This window comes from Odocoileus virginianus, chromosome 4 (assembly GCF_023699985.2).
Source record: "Odocoileus virginianus isolate 20LAN1187 ecotype Illinois chromosome 4, Ovbor_1.2, whole genome shotgun sequence".
NCBI classification, from domain to species: domain Eukaryota; kingdom Metazoa; phylum Chordata; class Mammalia; order Artiodactyla; family Cervidae; genus Odocoileus; species Odocoileus virginianus.
This window is the reverse complement of record NC_069677.1, coordinates 44,537,412-44,557,372: the sequence shown is the minus strand read 5'-3', so window position 1 is coordinate 44,557,372 and position 19,961 is coordinate 44,537,412. Positions and strand designations below refer to the sequence as shown.

The following is a 19,961-nucleotide window of genomic DNA, read 5'->3' as shown; positions in this document are numbered from 1 at the left end:
CTTCATGGGAAATAGATGGGGAAACAGTGGAAACAATGGGTGACTATTTTTCTGGGCTCCAAAATCACGGCAGATGGTGACTGTAGCCATGAAATTAAAAGACGCTTATTCCTTGGAAGGACAGTTATGATCAACCTAGATAGCATATTAAAAAGCAGAGACATTACTTTGCCAGAAAAGGTCTGTCTAGTCAAGGCTATGGTTTTTCCAGTGGTTATGTATGGATGTGAGAGTTGGACTGTGAAGAAAGCTGAGCACTGAAGAATTGATGCTTTTGAACGGTGGTGTTGGATAAGACTCTTGAGAGTCCCTTGCGCTGCAAGGAGATCCAACTAGTCCATCCTGAAGGAGATCAGCCCTGGGTGTTCACTGGAAGGACTGATGCTGAAGCTGAAACTCCAATACTTTGGCCACTTCATGCGAAGAGTTGACTTGTTGGAAAAGACCCTGATGCTGGGTGTGATTGGGGGCAGGAGGAAAAGGGGACAACAGAGGATGAGATGACTGGATGGCACCACCGACTCGATGGACATGAGTTTGAGTAAACTCCAGGAGTTGGTGATGGACAGGGAGGCCTGGCGTGCTGTGATTCACGGGGTCAGAAAGAGTTGGACACGACTGGACCACTGAACTGAACTGAATTGAGATATGTATTAAACTGTAATAAAATGTGATCAATGGTACAAACTAAGTACTCTGTTAAGGGTGAGAGGTTAGTAATGCTTCCTCAAAGGTTTGCAAAGAAACAGAAAATATTTTGACAATTTCTCGAAAAATAAATATTTAAGTAACAAAATCATTTTCCAAGTAAAATAAATTATTTAGTTATTCAATCGCTCTCCCATTCATTCACTACATATACATTTCAGATACATATAGACAAAACTTATCCAGAATAAGATCATATACACAGAAGAACTATACAAAAAAGATCTTCACGACCCAGATAATCATGATGCTGTGAACACTCACCTAGAATCAATGTGAATGTGAAGTCAAGTAGACCTTAGGAAGCATCACTATGAACAAAGCTAGTGGAGGTGATGGAATTCCAGCTGACCTATTTCAAATCCTAAAAGATGATGCTGTTAAAGGGCTGCAGTCAATATGGCAGCAAATTTGTAAAACTCAGCAGTGGCCAAAAGACTGGAAAAGGTGTTTTCATTTCAATCCCAAAGAAGGGTAATAATGCCAAAGAATGTTCAAACTACTGCAAAATTGTGTTCATTTCACACACTAGCAGGACATGCTCAAAATCCTTCAAGCTAGGCTTCAAGATCTTTCAAATATACAAGCTAGATTTAGAAAAGGCAGAGGAATCAGAGATCAAATTGCCAACAACCTCTGGATCACAGAATAAGCACAGGAATTCCAGAAATGCATCTACTTCTACTTCAGTGACTATGTGAAAGCCTTTGACTGTGTGGATCACAATAAACTGTGGAAAATACAAGATGGGAATATCAGACCACCTTACCTGCCTCCTGAGAAACCTGCATGCAGGTCAAGAAGCAACAGTTAGAACCAGACATGGAAGAATGGACTAGCCCAAAATTAGGAAAGAAGTACATCAAGGCTGCATGCTGTCACACTGCTTATTTAACTTATGTACCCTGTATGGGTACATCACACGAGATGCCAGGCTGGATGAATCACAAGCTGGAATCAAGATTGCTGGGAGAAATATCAATAACCTCAGATATGCAGATGACACCACCCTAATGGCAGAAAGTGAAGAGGAACTAAAGAGCTCTTGATGAAGGTGAAGACGAGAGTGAAAATGCTGGGTTAAAACTGAACATTCAGAAAACTAAGATCGTGGCATCTGATCCCATCACTTCTTGGCAAATAGATGGGGAAAAAGATGGAAATTGTGTCAGACTTTATTTTCTTGGGCTCCAAAATCACTACAGATGGTGACTGCAGCCTTGAAATTAAAAGACACTTGCTCCTGGGAGGAAAAACTATGACAAACTTAGACAATGTATTACAAAGCAGAGTCATCACTTTGCAGAAAAATCCATATAGTCAAAGCTATGATTTTTCCAGTAAGTCATGTATGGATGTGAGAGTTTGACCATAAAGAGGGCTGAATCCTGAAGACTTGATACTTGTGTACTGTGGTGTTCAGTTCAGTCCAGTTCAGTCGCTCAGTCGTGTCTGACTCTTTGCAACCACATGAACTGCAGCACGCCAGGTCTCCCTGTCCATCACCAACTCCCAGAGTTTACTCAAACTCATGTCTATTGAGTAGGTGATGCCATCCAACCACCTCATCCTCTGCCGTCCCCTTCTCTCCCACCTTCAATCTTTCCCAGCATCAGTCTTCTCAAATGAGTCAGTTCTTCACATCAAGTGACCAAAGTATCAGAGTTTCAACTTCAGCATCAGTCCGTCCAAAGAATATTCAGGACTGTGGTGTTGGAGAAGACTTTCGAGAGTCCCTATGACTGTAAGGAAATCAAACCGTCAATTCTAAAGGAAATCAGCCCTGAATATCCATTGGACAGACTGGTGCTGAAGCTGAAGCTCCAACACCTTGTCCACCTGATGCAAAGAGCCGACTCACTGGAAAAGACTCTGATGCTGGGAAAGGTTGAGGACAGGAGAAGACACAACTGAGAGAATTAACAACAAGAGAAGATACTCTTTAAAAATAAAAAGTCAAGTCACATACCAGGAGAAAAAAACTGATTATGTCTGACAAAAATCTTTTATTTAGAATACATAAAGAACACTTATCCTTTAAGGAGACAACCCAATTGACAAAAAAGGCAAACTATTTGAATAAGTCATTCACAAAAGAAGATATATGAATGGTCAATAAAGACATGAAAAGTTCCGTCATTGATCAGAGAAGTAATGGGAACATCATGATGATATCACAGTTTACATCCACCTGAATGACAAGAAATGACAGACAATACCAAAATGATGGCAAGGATGTGGATAAACTAGAACTCTCATATATTGTTGGACAGAAGGCAAACAATTATAAACACTTGGTAGAAGTGGTTTCTTATAATACTAATCACGCACTTACTAATTTCACAATGTATACATGACTCAAGAAATGAAGACCTATATATATATATATATATATATATATAAATAGGATTTAAAAACTTTTATAGATATCCTTTCACAATAGCTAAAAAATAGAAGACACTCAAATGACCATAAAACAGGAGAGATAAACAGTTTTGGTATATTCATATAAAGGAACACCAGTGATAAAAAAAAATAATAATGATGCAACATCAAGGATGAATCACAAAATTTATTTTGAACAAAAAAATTAGGCACAAAATCAATACTGAATGACTATGGGAGTAGGGATTGATTTAAAAGGAACATGTGAATCCATTCTAGGATGATGGAAATAATTTGTCAATTTTGTAAAGATGTATTAATTTGACAAATTTCATCTATACTTTAAAAATGTATGTATTTTCCTATATGTAAATCAAACATTGACATACACCCACTGGATGTATTTAATAGCAGATGTGACATGCTGAAAAAATTAGTGAATATATAGTAGATGAGAAGAAAATTCATAAAACTATAGGGGCAAATAACTAAAAACTAGAGAAGAGAGGTAAGAAATGTATAGAACACCCTCAGAAAATCTTAAGTGCATTTAATTTTCAGGGAAGAAGAATATGAGGATGGACAGAGGTCATAGTTAAAGAGAAAATGGCTGGTAATTCTCCATTAAAAAAAAACACATTCTGCAATTGTATTTCTAACAGAATTGCTCTCAAGACTAAAAATATGGGGTACAGTCACATATATTCTATAGTCATATATATTCTTAAGCATCAAGTGCAGTTTTTTTGTGAAACTGAACAGAGTTTTCAGTTAACTTCAGATATATAGAAAACAAGGCAAGTATTCTTCTGAAGTGTAAACAAAGGCCTAAAACTATTGTTTAGGGAATAAATCTTACCATTTCTCTGCTAATGCAATGCTCTGATATTGCATGACCTACAACTCAAACTGTGCTAAAAATTTCTCTTCCAAAGGAATATAACATGATAAAAAGGCAGGGGTGATTTACATTATCATCTTATTGTAACTCAATCAAAAATTCTATTCCCTTTAATTTGAGATTTAATCCATTTCAATTTGAGAGTTTCAGAGAAGTCAAATATAATTGAAATTAATTGATAAAACTCATTGTGTCTTCTATTAAAGTTCTTGGCATAATTGCCCATACTTCAGTCTGGTCTAATTTAAGCCTGTTATTTATTATTAACTTTAAATTGTATGGTAATTAGGTTAATAGCATGAGGGCAGGACAAATTTCACTGCAGATTTTCAGCCTATGCTACTGTGTGTGCCTCAATTCATTATTCTTTTTGATTAAAGACAATATATCCTTACTGACCCACAGATCTTAACTAAAGTCTTAGCTGAAACCATGCCTCCTGATGTTTAAAATAAATATTTTATTGGATATGATATTAACCAGCATAATTTATTAAGCAATGACAAATATTTGAAAAAGCTTAGCATATTTATAAATTTTGCAGAATGCTGTCCTGCTGGGAAGATAGAAACTCTGAGGACTTGTAATGAGCTACATATTCTTAAATCTGTACCCAGAGGGAAAAGCTATTATCATGCTGTGGTTAAGTAATCTTTATATATTTGGGGCCTTAAAGAAATTACCCACAGGATTAAAAAAGGCAGCTATGAAATAATCTGTAATGTGCATTTGTAATGTGAAATGGAGCTAGATTAAGTTTAAATCTAACCTTATCAAAGAGCTATAAAACAAAAATTTTAAATCAGAACAGAATTGCTTTGTTGTAACTCAAGTACACATTTTCACAAGGCCTTTTTCCAAGGTTGCTACCAGATAAACTTTTTAAGAATTAGACTCTCACTTATTAAAACCTAGTGCAATTAAAAGGCAAAGGAACAAGTGCTGGCCAATATTTCTGGTCAAACCAGTTTTTATTTGATAGATTGTTTTTAATGGAAAATTAAATCAGTTTATTATTTTCAGTAATATATTTGGTACACCAGAGTAGTGATGGAGCTAGCATCAAGGGACTTGGAATAAACTCCTAGCCCTGCATCTACCGTGATAAGAAATGGATCAACTAAACCACTGTAGAATATGTAGAGTTCAAAGATACCCTCTCTGAGATGTGGCGAGTGGAGGAAAACAAAACTGCCCCGGAAACAAAGCTAAAGAGATTTCCACTTAAAATGAAAAAAGTTCTGACCCTGTAATACGTTAACAAAATTGACTGTTTCAGTTGGAATTATGAGGCCCTGAAAGCTGAGTAAGGATCCAGTGTTAAGACTGACACTATTTACAACCTGTAAATTAACATCAGGCTGCTGCTGCTGCTGCTGCTGAGTCGCTTCAGTCGTGTCCGACTCTGTGCGACCCCCATAGACGGCAGCCCACCAGGCTCCCCCGTCCCTGGGATTCTCCAGGCAAGAACACTGGAGTGGGTTGCCATTTCCTTCTCCAGGGCATGAAAGTGAAAAGTGAAAGTGAAGTCGCTCAGTCATGTCCAACTCTTCCTGCAGCCTACCAGGCTCCTCCGTCCATGAGATTTTCCAGGCAAGAGTTCTGGAGTGGGATGCCATTGCCTTCTCCGTAACAACAGGGCTATGTAGTATTTAGAGGCAAGTATTTATTTACTTTAATTAATATGTAATTATTTTTAAAGAAAGGCTTTGGGGGAAATAAGGCTTCCCTGTGGCTCAGACAGTAAAAAGTCTATCTGCAATGCAGAACAGGGTTTGATCCCTGGGTTGGGAAGATCCCCTGGAGAAGGGAATGGCAACCCACTCCAGTAATTTTGCCTGGAGAATCCCAAGGACAGAGAAACCTGGGGGTTACAGTCCATGGAGTCGCAAAGAGTTGGACATGACTGAGGGGCTTTCATTTTCATTTGGGGGAAATGTGTAAGTTCTAATTTTACAACCAACCACTGCTGTTTCTTATAATATAGAGTAAAGGGATGGAGAAGGCCATGGCACCCCACTCCAGTGCTCTTGCCTGGAAAATCCCATGGACGGAGGAGGCTGGTGGGCTGAAGTCCATGGGGTCGCTAAGAGTCAGGCACGACTGAGCGACTTCACTTTTCACTTTCAGGCATTGGAGAAGGAAATGGCAACCCACTCCAGTGTTCTTGCCTGGAGAATCCCAGGGACGGGGGAGCCTGGTGGGCTGCCGTCTATGGGGTCGCACAGAGTCGGACACGGCTGAAGCGACTCACCAGCAGCAGCAGAGTAAAGGGAATCTACCAATCTACCGATGATGAAACATTATTCATATGATCCTGCAGACATAATCAGTATTATGTCAGCAAACTCACTGTAACTATATTGTAGCATCCACATACCACAAAATTTAGTTGACTGCTTATCATATTCACCTGTTTTAACATATTGACCACTTTAACAAATAGACTTTTATAGAAATAACTATGGAGCCTTTGTTAAGTTAGTCACCGAAATTTTAAAAGACTGGTTGACCAGTTAATATTTTACCATTTAAATTATGAAAATAAGCACTACTGAGATATAATGAGTTGTAATAAAACAAGGACATTATATCATATTTTAACGGTGCATTTTATAATTTAAGTTGTATCCTTAATATTTTTATTATCCATTGGGTTTAGGTGGGAATTTCCTAAATCAAATACTTCCACACATTAAAAAAAAAAAAAAGTAAAATGTAATCCTGGTAGAATTTACCAAGAATAATTTTTGAAAATACAGAATGCATTTTATTGCTTTATTTCTACTGTTATCAACTTGGAATCTACACAGAAAGATTAACTACTTAGCATGTTAGAGATCACATAGCCCATAAATGGCAGAATTCAATACACATTTTTAAATTATGTACTTTGTACTAGAACCCATGCTCATAATGGTTATGTGCCATATACTCATCTTTGGCTGATAATGACTTTGAAAAAATATTCATCTCACTGAATCTGGATCTTACCTCTCAATGAATGGAAAGGGAACTAAAAGAGGCAGAAACTTGACTTATTAACTCACCTCTCTAATAAAAATTGATCTTCAGTCCAAGATACAGCCTAGGGGAAAGTTTAGTCTTTTTTGCACACTAACACTAGGGTATCCAACTGAGTTGAGTTGCATGTTTGGGTGTGAAATATATAGCTTAAGAACACCAGGAACAGTGCCAAGAAGTAAAATGAACCAAAAAATTTACCAGTATAGAGAGGATAGTAGATATATAAAGTATCTGCACTGATACAGACAGTTAATAAAGAAATGAAAAATGTAATCCCAATATTTTGACCACTCAAGGTCTTTTAAATCTGTCCATAGCATTTTAACTCCTCTTCTACCTTATTCAGCCTTCACTAAAATTCTGATACTCATTCTCAATCCCATCCTTCAATCAGTTGTGCTCATGTTTGTCTTTGATACATGGGTATTTTCCATTTTAAATCTCATTCTCAGGATCTTCAGAAATTTATTTGATATTTTGCAAGCCATCTTTAGCCTTTTTAAAATCTTCCTTCAGATACCCTCTGCATTTCTATTGAATGACACTCCTGTTCCAATGAAATTTAGATACTTGTGACTCTGGTAGCTTTGAGTACATTTTAAGGAGCTGTTTGAGACATCGAGCTAGGGGACTTTAGAATCACAGAAATTAGAAAACTCTATCATATGTACTTACTTAATTCTCTGATTAACTTAAGTGTCTTAGTGTCTGACTCATATGGGGGATTTTTAAAATTCACACACACAGGAGTCACACCAAAATCTCTAGGGGAATGACACAAACATTGGTAAATTTTCAAAGTGATGAAGTACACACTCAAGGTTGAGAACTTGAAGACTAGAATATTTTCTTGTTAATTAATTGATTAAAGTCTGTTTTAAATGTTTTATCCCACTACAATGCATAAGTCATCAGACCAGGAAATTAACCTCTTTTTTTTTCTTTTTAATCTCACTCTGTATTCAGTGTCTAAAAGAATGCCTTACAGAGAACTGAGCAGAAAAGTGTTTGTCAAAGGAACAAATAAAGAAATGAATACTATTTCAGTTTTTCTAGCTGTCTATGATTTTGTGATGAGTTAAATTAGCTTCCTTAGATCTGCAGTTTTAGGAAATTAATTTTATCAAATATCCTATATATGTATATACATATATATATATATATATATATGCTCACATGTTAAATAGGTTACAGTCAGACAGAGATGGAGAAATATCATATGAAATCCCTTATATACTGAATCTAAAAAGAAATGACACAATGAACTTATTTACAAAACAGAAACATACTGACAGAGAAAAAACTTATGGTTGTCATTGGGAAGGATGGAGGGATGGGAAAGTTATGGAGTTTGGGATCAGCATGTACATACTGCTATATTTAAAATGGAACATAAGAACCTACCATATAGCAAAGGGAACTCTGGTCAATGTTTCATGGCAGCCTGGATAGGAGGGGAGTTTGGGGGAGAATGGATACATGAATATATATGGCTGAGTCCCTTTGCTATCACATTCCAGTGTTCTTGCCTGGAGAATCCCAGGGACGGTGGAACCTGGTGGGCTGCCATCTATGGGAACGCACAGAGTTGGACACGACTGAAGTGACTTAGCAGCAGCAGCAGCAGCATGTCCATTCAGTCCACGATGCCATCAAAGCATCTCATCCTCTGTCTTCTCCTTCTCCCGCCTTCAATCTTTCCCAGGATCAGGGTCTTTTCAAATGACTCACCTCTTTGTATCAGGTCAGTAAAGTATTGGAGTTTCAGCTTCAGCATCAGCCCTTCCAATGAATATTCAGAACTAATTTTCTTTAGGATGGACTGTTTGGATCTTCTTGCAGTAAAAGAGACTCTCAAGAGTCTCCTCCAACACCACAGTTCAAAAGCATCCATTCACCGGTACTCAGCTTTCTTTATACTCCAACTCTCACATCCATACGTGACTACTGGAAAAACCACAGCTTTGACTAGACAGACTAGATGACGCTATACATACGCATTTTCTCTTTTTTATTTTCTATAAGTTTTTATCAGATTCGGCTGTACCACTGGATTCTTTAAGTGGTAAAAATTTTAATTTTAATATACCCTTTATACTATTTGACTTACAACTGCTGCTGCTGCTAAGTTGCTTCAGTCGTGTCTGACTCTGTGCGACCCCATAGATGGCAGCCCACCAGGCTCCCCCGTCCCTGGGATTCTCCAGGCAAGAACACTGGAGTGGGTTGCCATTTCCTTCTCCAATGCGTGAAAGTGAAAAGTGAAAGTGAAGTCGCTCAGTCATGTCCAACTCTTCGTGACCCCATGGACTGCAGCCTACCAGGCTCCTCCATCCATGGGATTTTCCAGGTAAGAGTACTGGAGTGGGGTGCCACTGATTTCTACAGACTTACAACTACCAAAGTATAAGTAAAAGTTGATCATTTTATGACTAAAAGAAAGTAGTCCCTAACAAAAATCTCTTTTCAGAGGCTGCAATGCACTGACAGTGCTCCAGTCTGGTGGGAGGGCAGTTTTCTCATGTGAGGTTTGCATTTCTGCTTTATTGACTATGCGAAAGCCTTTGACTGTGTGGATCACAATAAACTGTGGAAGATTCTAAAAGAGATGGGAATACCAGACCACCTGATCTGCCTCTTGAGAAACCTATATGCAGGTCAGGAAGCAACAGTTAGAACTGGACATGGAACAACAGACTTGTTCCAAATAGGAAAAGGAGTACCTCAGGGCTGTATATTGTCACCGTGCTTATTTAACCTCTATGCAGAGTACATCATGAGAAACACTGGGCTGGAAGAAGCACAAGTTGGTTTCAAGATTGCCAGGAGAAATATCAATAACCTCAGATATGCAGATGACACCACCCTTATGGCAGAAAGTGAAGAGGAACTAAAGAGCCTCTTGATGAAAGTGAAAGAGGAGAGTAAAAATGTTGGCTTAAAGCTCAACATTCAGAAAACTAAGATCAAGGTATCTGGTCCCATCACTTCATGGCAAATAGATGGGGAAACAGTGGAAACAGTGGCTGACTTTATTTCTTTGGGCACCAAAATCACTGAAGATGGTGACTGCAGCCATGAAATTAAAAGATGCTTACTCCTTGGAAGGGCAGTTATGATCAACCTAGATAGCATATTAAAAAGCAGATACATTACTTTGCCAACAAAGTTCTGTCTAATCAAGGCTATGGTTTTTCCAGTGGTCATGTATGGATGTGAGAATTGGACTGTGAAGAAAGCTGAGCACCAAAGAATTGATGCTTTTGAACTGTGGTGTTGGAGAAGACTCTTGAGAGTCCCTTGGACTGCAAGGAGATCCAACCAGTTCATCCTAAAGGAGATCAGTCCTGGGTGTTCATTGAAAGGACTGATGCTGAAGCTGAAACTCCAATACTTTGGCCACCTGATGCAAGGAGCTGACTCATTGGAAAAGATCCTGATGCTAGGAGGGATTGGGGGCAGAAGGAGAAGGGGACAACAGAGGATGAGATGGCTGGATGGCATCACTGACTCGATAAATGTGAGTTTGAGTAAACTCCAGGAGTTGGTGATGAACAGGGAGGCCTGGCGTGCTGCAATTCATGGGGTCGCAAAGAGTCAGACACGACTGAGCAACTGAACTGAACTGAACTGACAGCTCCTCTATTAAGAACTCTGGATTAATGTGGTGGTGTTAGCAGAAGTCATGTTGCTGTTGACTGGAGAGTTTATTTGTGTGAGGGGAAGGAGAGAATGAAGGCAAAGGATGCCTTAGTATGCTTTCCGGAAGAGTGGAGATTTGCTCCTGGTAGACCCTGTTAACACCAGGGAAGCAACGGAGGAGGGGGAAGGTGTTTTTTGTTTTTCTAGGAAAAGAATATTTGTAGTCCATTAGCAAGTAAAGTAAAGGAAGCAATGACATAATGCCTAGGGCTGGAGCCAGATAAACTGTCCAAATGTTGCTATCCTCAGAAAATAATTTAAGAAATGAGAGGCAAGGAAGAAAGGACATTTATCTTGGAAGGAACCAAAGTGCTGAAATTTTAAAAAATGATAGCTGCTAAAACAACTTTTGTCACCATAATGGATTGAAGCACTTCAAATTTAAATAGTAGCTAGAATTCTCCTAGCATATTACATTTCCACCAAGAACTTTAGATGGCTTAAAAGGATTTCTTTTCAAGTTTTAATACTTAACCTGTCAGAATTCAAAATTCAACTATTGTTTTAATGAAACCTATCTTTATGTTCTTCATTATTACCTAGCCTATCATTGTGTGTGTGTGTGAGTGAAAAGTAATAAATCTTTTAAAAATAGATTAGAGATCTATGAAGTGAAGTGAAAGTAGCTCAGTCGTGTCTGACACTCTGTATGGTCTGTATAGTCCTTGGAATTCTCCAGACCAGAATACTGGAGTGGGTAGCCTTTCCCTTCTCCAGGCGATCTTCCCAACCCAGGGAAAGAACCCAGGTCTCCCACATTGCAGACAGATTCTTTACCAGATGAGCCACAAGGGAAGCCCAGGAATACTGGAGTGGGTAGCCTATCCCTTCTCCAGAAGATCTTCCCGTCCCAGGAATTCAACCAGGGGTCTCCTGCTTTGCAGGCAGATTCTTTACAAACTGAGCTATCAAGGAAGCCCAAGAAATCCATAGACAGCTTAAATCTTTTTTTTTTTAATTACAAATGTTAAACAGTTTAATATATTATCAGCTTCAAAATGGAAACTGAGCAAAATCTATTCAAATATCAATTTTGAATATTTTGAAGAGTTTGTTATCAGGTATCATACTTCATAGAATTCATATGCCAGGAGACTTTTATTCAATTTGAGCCCCCAAAATAGCATACCCTGAACAGAAAGAAGAGTTCCTATCTGCACTAATAAAATCTTTTCTCATTTCTGTTTCCCTCAAGAGCAAGATATATAATGATGAACTTTTGAGAATATTTATGATACTATTCTTGCTGTTACCATGAGTTACTGCTTAAAGCAGGTTTGCAAACTTAAATGCCTATAGGGGGTGGGGCAGGTAATGTGAATGTTTGAAATAGGCCAAGTTGAAAAATATTCTTCATTTACATGGAGAGAAAAAGTGCTCCTTATCTTTTCTTGAAAGATGTAGCCCTCTGGGTCAATTTTTACTTTTCCCACTTGTCAAACAGATAAGGGTACAAGTAGGGATTTGGTTTCCTCTTAACTCTACATGAGAATAAAAGTGGAAAGATGATGCTGAAGGCCCCTGCCACTAGACTTAAGTGCTGCCATGACAACAGGGAGTGATGGGGAATAGAGCAAGGTGGCCTGCTGGTTCCTTATCCAAAAACACAATAGCTATCTGATGCGAGAAACCTTGCTGGCAGGCTGAAAGGGTCGGATCTCTAAAGTTTAAAGCAAGAGAAGCTGGAAATCCATATCCTTACACAGAAGTGATCAATTCTTCTCTGTTTAATCAGATCTAAATCTCTATTCACCCTCTTACAATGTCCATTTCAGAGACTTAAATTTCATAAATCCAATCAACTACTTTTAAAGAAATTACTGTGTCCACATGCAAAAGAATGAAGTTTGACCCTGACCTTAAATCCTAAGCCCTTTCCCCTTAAGGTAATGCTACTTCTCTACCTCTACCTTCATTCTCTAGTTTTCTGAAAATATATCCTTAGAAATAGCAGGCTACTTTTTCATGAAATCTGTATAATCCCAATATGTTGAAAAACATCTGAAGTCAAAAGGGAAGTCTGAAAAGTGTATAGTTGTTCATGGTGTTGAGACATGAAACTCAGGGAAAACTTTTGCTCTTCCCCTGATTATAGGAAAAGGGCAATCACATATTGGAATAAGGAGTTTTAATGAAATATTAAAAAATTTCCATCTTGACACTGTTTATGATCCTCCTCAAAATATGGGGAAAAGTTTTATTTGCTGTAAACATCAATGAATTAAACTACTCTACTTGTAAGTATATTTTCAGATATTGATTTAGAAGTAGAAATGTGAAAAATCTTTAAGAAAGTAAGGATGAGAGAGTTTTCATGTTGAGTATAGCCATGCTTATGGCAATTTAGTTAACTTTAATCATATTTATATATAATATTAGAACCATGTGATCTTATATTTATCATTTTTATTTATAGTTTTTATTACTTAAAAAGCTATGCTTCATTCAGTTCAGTTCAGTTGCTCAGTCGTGTCTGACTGTTTGCCACCCCATGGGCTGCAGAACGCCAGGCCTCCCTGTCCATCACCAACTCCTGGAGTTTACTCAAACTCATGTCCATTGAGTCGGTGAAGCCATTCAACCATCTCATCCTCTGTCTTCCCCTTCTCCCATCTTTGATCTTTCCCAGCATCAGGGTCTTTTCCAATGACTCAGCTCTCTGCATCAGGTGGCCAAAGTATTGGAGTTTCAGCTTCAGCATCATCCTTCCAATGAATATTCAGGACTGATCTCCTTTAGGATGCACTGTTTGGATCTCCTTGCAGTCCAAAGGACTCAAGAGTCTTCTCCAACACCACAGTTCAGTGGGCACTGAGAGCAGCAGTGAGTGCATGGGCCCTTTTGAAGGAGGTTGCCATTATCTTCATTACCTGCACCATAGTTTGGCCTCAGGTCCAGCAACAGGGAGAGAACAACCACCCCACCCCACCATCAACAGAAACTTGGATTAAAGATTTACTAAGCATGGCCCTACCCATCAGAACAGGACCCAGTTTCTCCCTCAGTCAGTCTCTCCTATCAGGAAGCTTCCGTAAATCTCTCATGCTTCATTACAACTTTTGAATAACTGGGGCTTCCCTGATGGCTCAGGCAGTAGAGAATTCACCTGCAATGCAGGAGACTCAGGTTCAATCCCTAGGTCCAGAAGATCTCCTGGAGAGGGAAATGGTTACTCACTCCAGTATTCTTGCTTGGGTTGCAAAGACTAGGACATGACCGGGAATCTAACACTTTCACCGTGTTGACAAATGATCAGGTCAATTGTTTGGTATTTTCTTTTATTGTAAAATATATTTTAATTTTTAGGCTTTGGCTTAAATTTCTTCTGTATTGATGGTGGTTCTTTAAAAATACTATATTCTTCATAAACTCTGTATATGAATGGAAGGATCAACTTAGCCAGTTTTTCAAGCAATGCAAATATTCAGCAAAGAAAAAAGATATTTGATGAAAAACCTAATAGAAAAAGCTGTATAAAAATTCAACCAATTGTAATTGCATAAAAATAATGAGGTCTTTAATTTTTTTTTTCATTCTTCACTTTTTTCGGGTATGGAAGCTATACATTTTTGACAGAGAGCTCAGGAATAGTCATAGGTCATTACCCACAACTGGAAAAATATTTCTGTATCTTAAAATAAATAACTATGGGTAGTAAATAACTGGGAAAGATAATTAATTACAGGGATGTATATAATATACACACTGTGCCAAATTAAATTGGGGTCAAAGTTTTATGTTGTCCTCGTTTCCTGATCAATTATTTTTCTCACTTAGCAAAAGCTAATTTATGTTACATTAACAACACACATTTAGGGAATTACCTGAGGATCCAGTCGTTAGGACTTCATAGACTCACTGCCAAGGACAGGGGTTTAATTCCTGCTCAGGGGACTAATATCCCAGAAGCCATGTAACATGGCCAAACAAAACAAAATCAATCAAACAAACAAACAAAAAAAATATGTGTGTAAAAACAAATTTACAAACTACTTTAAAAAATAATTAGGAATATTAAAAAGCTAAGGCTCAAAGGTTTTAAATTCCCTTTCTAATTTCATCCTAAATATTTACTCTGCATATATATATATATATATATATATATATATATATATATATATACACACACACACACACATATATATGATTTTTAAAAATGTTATTTTTAGCCTAAAAGTGTTCACAAAGGACTATTAGATATATCCTTTTTTATCCCTGGTTCCAGAACAAGGCTATCATGCTCTCTTTGTCAGACAAGACTTTTCTTCTTTTAGTAATAATAACTGAAAATAGATACCATGCTCATATAATATGTCATTGCAGTGCTAAAGTATATGCATTATTACACTTTATCCTCACTATAAAGACAATCAAGTGAGGAGCTTAAAGTTCAGTTAACTTTTCTTCATACAGCTAGGAAGAAGCCAACTGAAAGACACCAAATCAAATACAAGATTACTTCTCTGGACTGAATGATTGTTCCCTCCACAAATTTATATTATAAAGCCCTACCCACCCAATGTGATGGTATTAGAAGTGGGGCCCTCTGGAGATAATTAGGATTAAATGAGATCATGAGGGTGGAGACTGACAATTGCAGTTAGTGCCCTTACAAAGAATTAGGAAAAAAGTTTTTTCTTTCCTCTCCTTCTTCTGTCATGTGAGGACACAAGAAGATGATAGCTGTCTACAAGAGAGAAAGTAGACCCTTGACAAAAACCAGATCTACCTTGGCTCAGAATTCTCAGCTTCTGAAATTTTGTGAAATAAATGGCCAGTTGTCTTAAGTACCCAGTGTATGATATTTTGTTATATCAGTCTGGTCTAAGATAATTACTAATGAATATTTGATTCCCAAAACATTAAACAAAAATTCATGATACAGGGTTGTAATTTAAAATTTTCAAACCACCGCACAATTGCACCATCTCACATGCTGGTAAACACATGCTTAAAATTCTCCAAGCCAGGCTTCAGCAATACGTGAACCGTGAGCTTCCAGATGTTCAAGGTGGTTTTAGGAAGGGCAAAGGAACGACAGATCCAATTGCCAACATCTGCTGGATCATCAAAAAAGTGAGAGAGTTCAAGAAAAACATCTATTTCTGCTTTATTGACTATGCCAAAGCCTTTGACTGTGTGGATCACAATAAACTGTGGAAAATTCTGAAAGAGATGGGAATACCAGACAACCTGACCTGCCTCTTGAGAAACCTGTATGCAGGTCAGGAAGCAACAGTTAGAACTGGACATGGAACAACAGACTGGTTTCAGTAGGAAAAGGAGTATGTCAAGACTGTATATAGTCACCCTGCTTATTTAACTTATATGCAGACTACATCATGAGAAACACTGGGATGGAGGAAGCACAAGTTGGAATCAAGATTTCTGGGAGAAATATCAATAACTTCAGATATGCAGATGACATCACCCTTATGGCAGAAAGTGAAGCAGAAGGAAAGAGCCTCTTGATGAAAGTGAAAGAGGAGAGGGAACAAGTTGGCTTAAAGCTCAACATTCAGAAGACTAAGATCATGGCATCTGGTCCCATGACTTCATAGCAAATAGATGGGGAAATAGTGGAAACAATGGGTGACTTCATTTTTCTGGGCTCCAAAATCACTGCAGATGGTGATTGCAGCCATGAAATTAAAAGATGCTTACTCCTTGGAAGGAAAGTTATGACAACCTAGATAGCATATTAAAAAGCAGAGACATTACTTTGCCAACAAAGGTCCATCTAGTTAAGGCTATGGTTTTTCCAGTGGTCATGTATGGATGTGAGAATTGGACTGTGAAGAAAGCTGAGCACTGAAGAATTGATGCTTTTGAACTGTGGTGTTGGAGAAGACTCTTGAGAGTCCCTTGGACTGCAAGGAGATCCAAGCAGTCCATCCGAAAGGAGATCAGTCCTGGGTGTTCATTGGAAGGACAGATGCTGAAGCTGAAACTCCAATACTTTGGCTACCTGATGGGAAGAGCTGACTCATTTGAGCAGACCCTGATGCTGGGAAAGATTGAGGGCAGGAGGAGAAGGGGACGACAGAGGAAGAGATGGTTGGATGGTACCACTGACTCGATGGACGTTGGTTTGGGTAGACTCTGGGAGTTGGTGATGGACAGGGAGGCCTGGTGTGCTGCGGTTCACTGGGTCTCAAAGGGTCGGACACGACTGAGTGACTGAACGGAACTGAATTTTAAATTTTACTTTTCCAAAGAAAAATAAATTTTCAGAAATTTTATTTCCATTCTTTTTTCAGTGTGGAAAAACATAGATTCTAACTTGGAGTTACTTTTACATCTACCTTTGGATCTGGAAGAAGAGAAAAAATGAAATAAAATACAAAGGGAACACTCTGCTTAAGGATCACTAATGACAATCATTTCATCACATAGATTTGAGGTCTAAATCTATGCTACTTGGGCAATACTTTAAAACAAAATAAATGATACAGTGTATTAATGATGTACTGATCAGGTATATTAGTGCCCATGATATGCTTGGTGAGAAGGGCAATTCACCAGCTGTGATCATCTTTCCCAATACCTATTACTCCAGTTCAACCACGAGGAAAACATAATTCAAACCTAAATTGGGAGACATTCTACTGAACATCTGACCAGTTATCCTCAAAACTGTTAAGATCACAAAAATCAAAGAAAGATAGAAAAGCGGCTACAGACCAGAGGAGACTAAGGAGACATAAGAAAAGATCTCAAGCCCCGCGGGCGGCGGCCGGGCCCGCGCCGCCCCCTCTCCTGTCCCCTCCGCGCGCGCCGGGGCCGCCGGCCGGGCTCCGGCTGGCGGGGCGGGGCGGCCGCCAGAGTGTTTTCAGTTCCGCCTCCAATCGGCCCATTCCCCTCTCCCCTCCCGGTCCCTCCATCCCCTTCGGAAGAGGAAGGAACAAAGGTCCCGGACCCCCCCACCCCCACCCCCACCCCCCCCACCCCCACCCCCGGGTTCTTGACGGGGCGGGACCCGGAGCCCCGGTCCAGGTTAGATTAAGGAGGATATTTTCTTAGAGTGGACCACCGCTTTCAGTAAGACCATGTCGTCCGTCCTGCCGTTCACTCCACCAGTTGTGAAGAGACTGTTGGGATGGAAGAAGTCAGCTGGTGGATCTGGAGGAGCGGGTGGAGGAGAGCAGAATGGACAGGAAGAAAAGTGGTGTGAGAAAGCAGTTAAAAGTTTGGTGAAGAAGCTGAAGAAAACAGGACGATTAGATGAGCTTGAGAAAGCCATCACCACTCAGAACTGTAATACTAAATGTGTTACCATACCAAGCACTTGCTCTGAAATTTGGGGACTGAGTACACCAAATACGATAGATCAGTGGGATACAACAGGCCTTTACAGCTTCTCTGAACAAACCAGGTCTCTAGATGGTCGTCTTCAGGTGTCCCATCGAAAAGGACTGCCTCATGTAATATATTGCCCATTATGGCACTGGCCTGATCTTCACAGTCATCATGAACTCAAAGCAATTGAAAACTGCGAATATGCTTTTAATCTTAAAAAGGATGAAGTATGTGTAAACCCTTACCACTACCAGAGAGTTGAGACACCAGTTTTGCCGCCGGTGTTGGTGCCTCGGCACACGGAGATCTTAACAGAGCTGCCCCCTCTGGACGACTACACCGACTCCATTCCGGAAAACACTAACTTCCCAGCAGGAATCGAGCCGCAGAGTAATTATATCCCAGAAACGCCACCTCCTGGATATATCAGTGAAGATGGAGAAACAAGTGATCAACAGTTGAACCCAAGTATGGATACAGGATCTCCAGCAGAATTATCTCCTACTACTCTTTCCCCTGTTAATCATAGTTTGGACTTGCAGCCAGTTACTTACTCAGAGCCTGCATTTTGGTGTTCAATAGCATATTATGAATTAAACCAGAGGGTTGGAGAGACCTTCCATGCCTCACAGCCCTCACTCACCGTAGACGGCTTCACAGATCCATCAAATTCTGAGAGGTTCTGCCTAGGTTTACTCTCCAACGTAAACAGAAATGCTACGGTAGAAATGAAAAGAAGACATATAGGAAGAGGAGTGCGCTTATATTACATAGGTGGGGAAGTTTTTGCTGAGTGCCTAAGTGATAGTGCAATCTTTGTGCAGAGCCCCAACTGTAATCAGAGATACGGCTGGCACCCTGCAACCGTGTGTAAAATTCCACCAGGCTGTAATCTGAAGATCTTCAACAACCAGGAATTTGCTGCTCTGCTGGCTCAGTCCGTTAATCAGGGTTTTGAAGCCGTGTATCAGCTAACTAGAATGTGCACCATAAGAATGAGTTTTGTGAAAGGGTGGGGAGCAGAATACCGAAGGCAGACGGTAACAAGGACTCCTTGCTGGATTGAACTTCATCTGAATGGACCTCTGCAGTGGTTGGACAAAGTATTAACTCAGATGGGATCCCCTTCAGTACGTTGCTCAAGCATGTCATAAAGCTTCATCACCAATCAAGTCCCATCAAAAGACTTAATATACTAACTCTTCTGTCATAGTATTTGTGTGTGGTCCCTGTGGACTGTTTACTATCCAAAAATTCAAGAGAAAACAGCACTTGAGGTCTCATCAATTAAAGCACCTTGTGGAATTGGTTTCCTATGTTCGAATATTAGATGGGAAAATTAATGTCTAGAAATACTCTCCCGTAAAGGAGGAAGAGAAGATTTTAAAGACTTACTGATGTCTTGTTGGGCATAAAACTGAGTGTCCCAAAGGTTTATTAATAACAGTAGTAGTTATGTGTACAGGTAATGTATCATGATCCAGTATCACAGTATTGTGCTGTTTATACACATTTTTAGTTTGCATAAATTAGGCGTGTGTGTGCTGCTTCTTGATTTAGGCAAGCCTTTATAAAGTTACAGTACCTAATCTGTTATTCCCACTTCTTTGTTATTTTTGTGTGTCTTTTTTAATATATAATATATATCAAGATTTTCAAATTATCATTTAGAAGCAGATTTCCCTTGTAGAAAAACTAATTTTTCTGCCTTTTACCAAAAATAAGCTCTTGGGGGAAGAAAAAAAAAAAAAAAAAAAGAAAAGATCTCAAATGTCACGCTAACGATCCCACATGCTGCAATTAAGACTGAGCATAGCTAAATACATACATACATACATAAAAATATTATTTTTAGGAGGTTAAAAAAACACAAATGAAGTATGAGATTTTGAGTGGGATACTGAAAAATTAAAAAAAAAATAATGATTCAAACACTAGT

At 39.0% G+C, this 19,961-nt stretch overlaps 1 pseudogene; it reads left to right on the top strand.

Moving 5' to 3' along the window:
- Window positions 1–17,676: 17,676 nt before the first annotated feature.
- LOC139034755 (mothers against decapentaplegic homolog 2 pseudogene) lies at window positions 17,677–19,624 on the top strand (annotated as a pseudogene).
- Window positions 19,625–19,961: the final 337 nt, after the last annotated feature.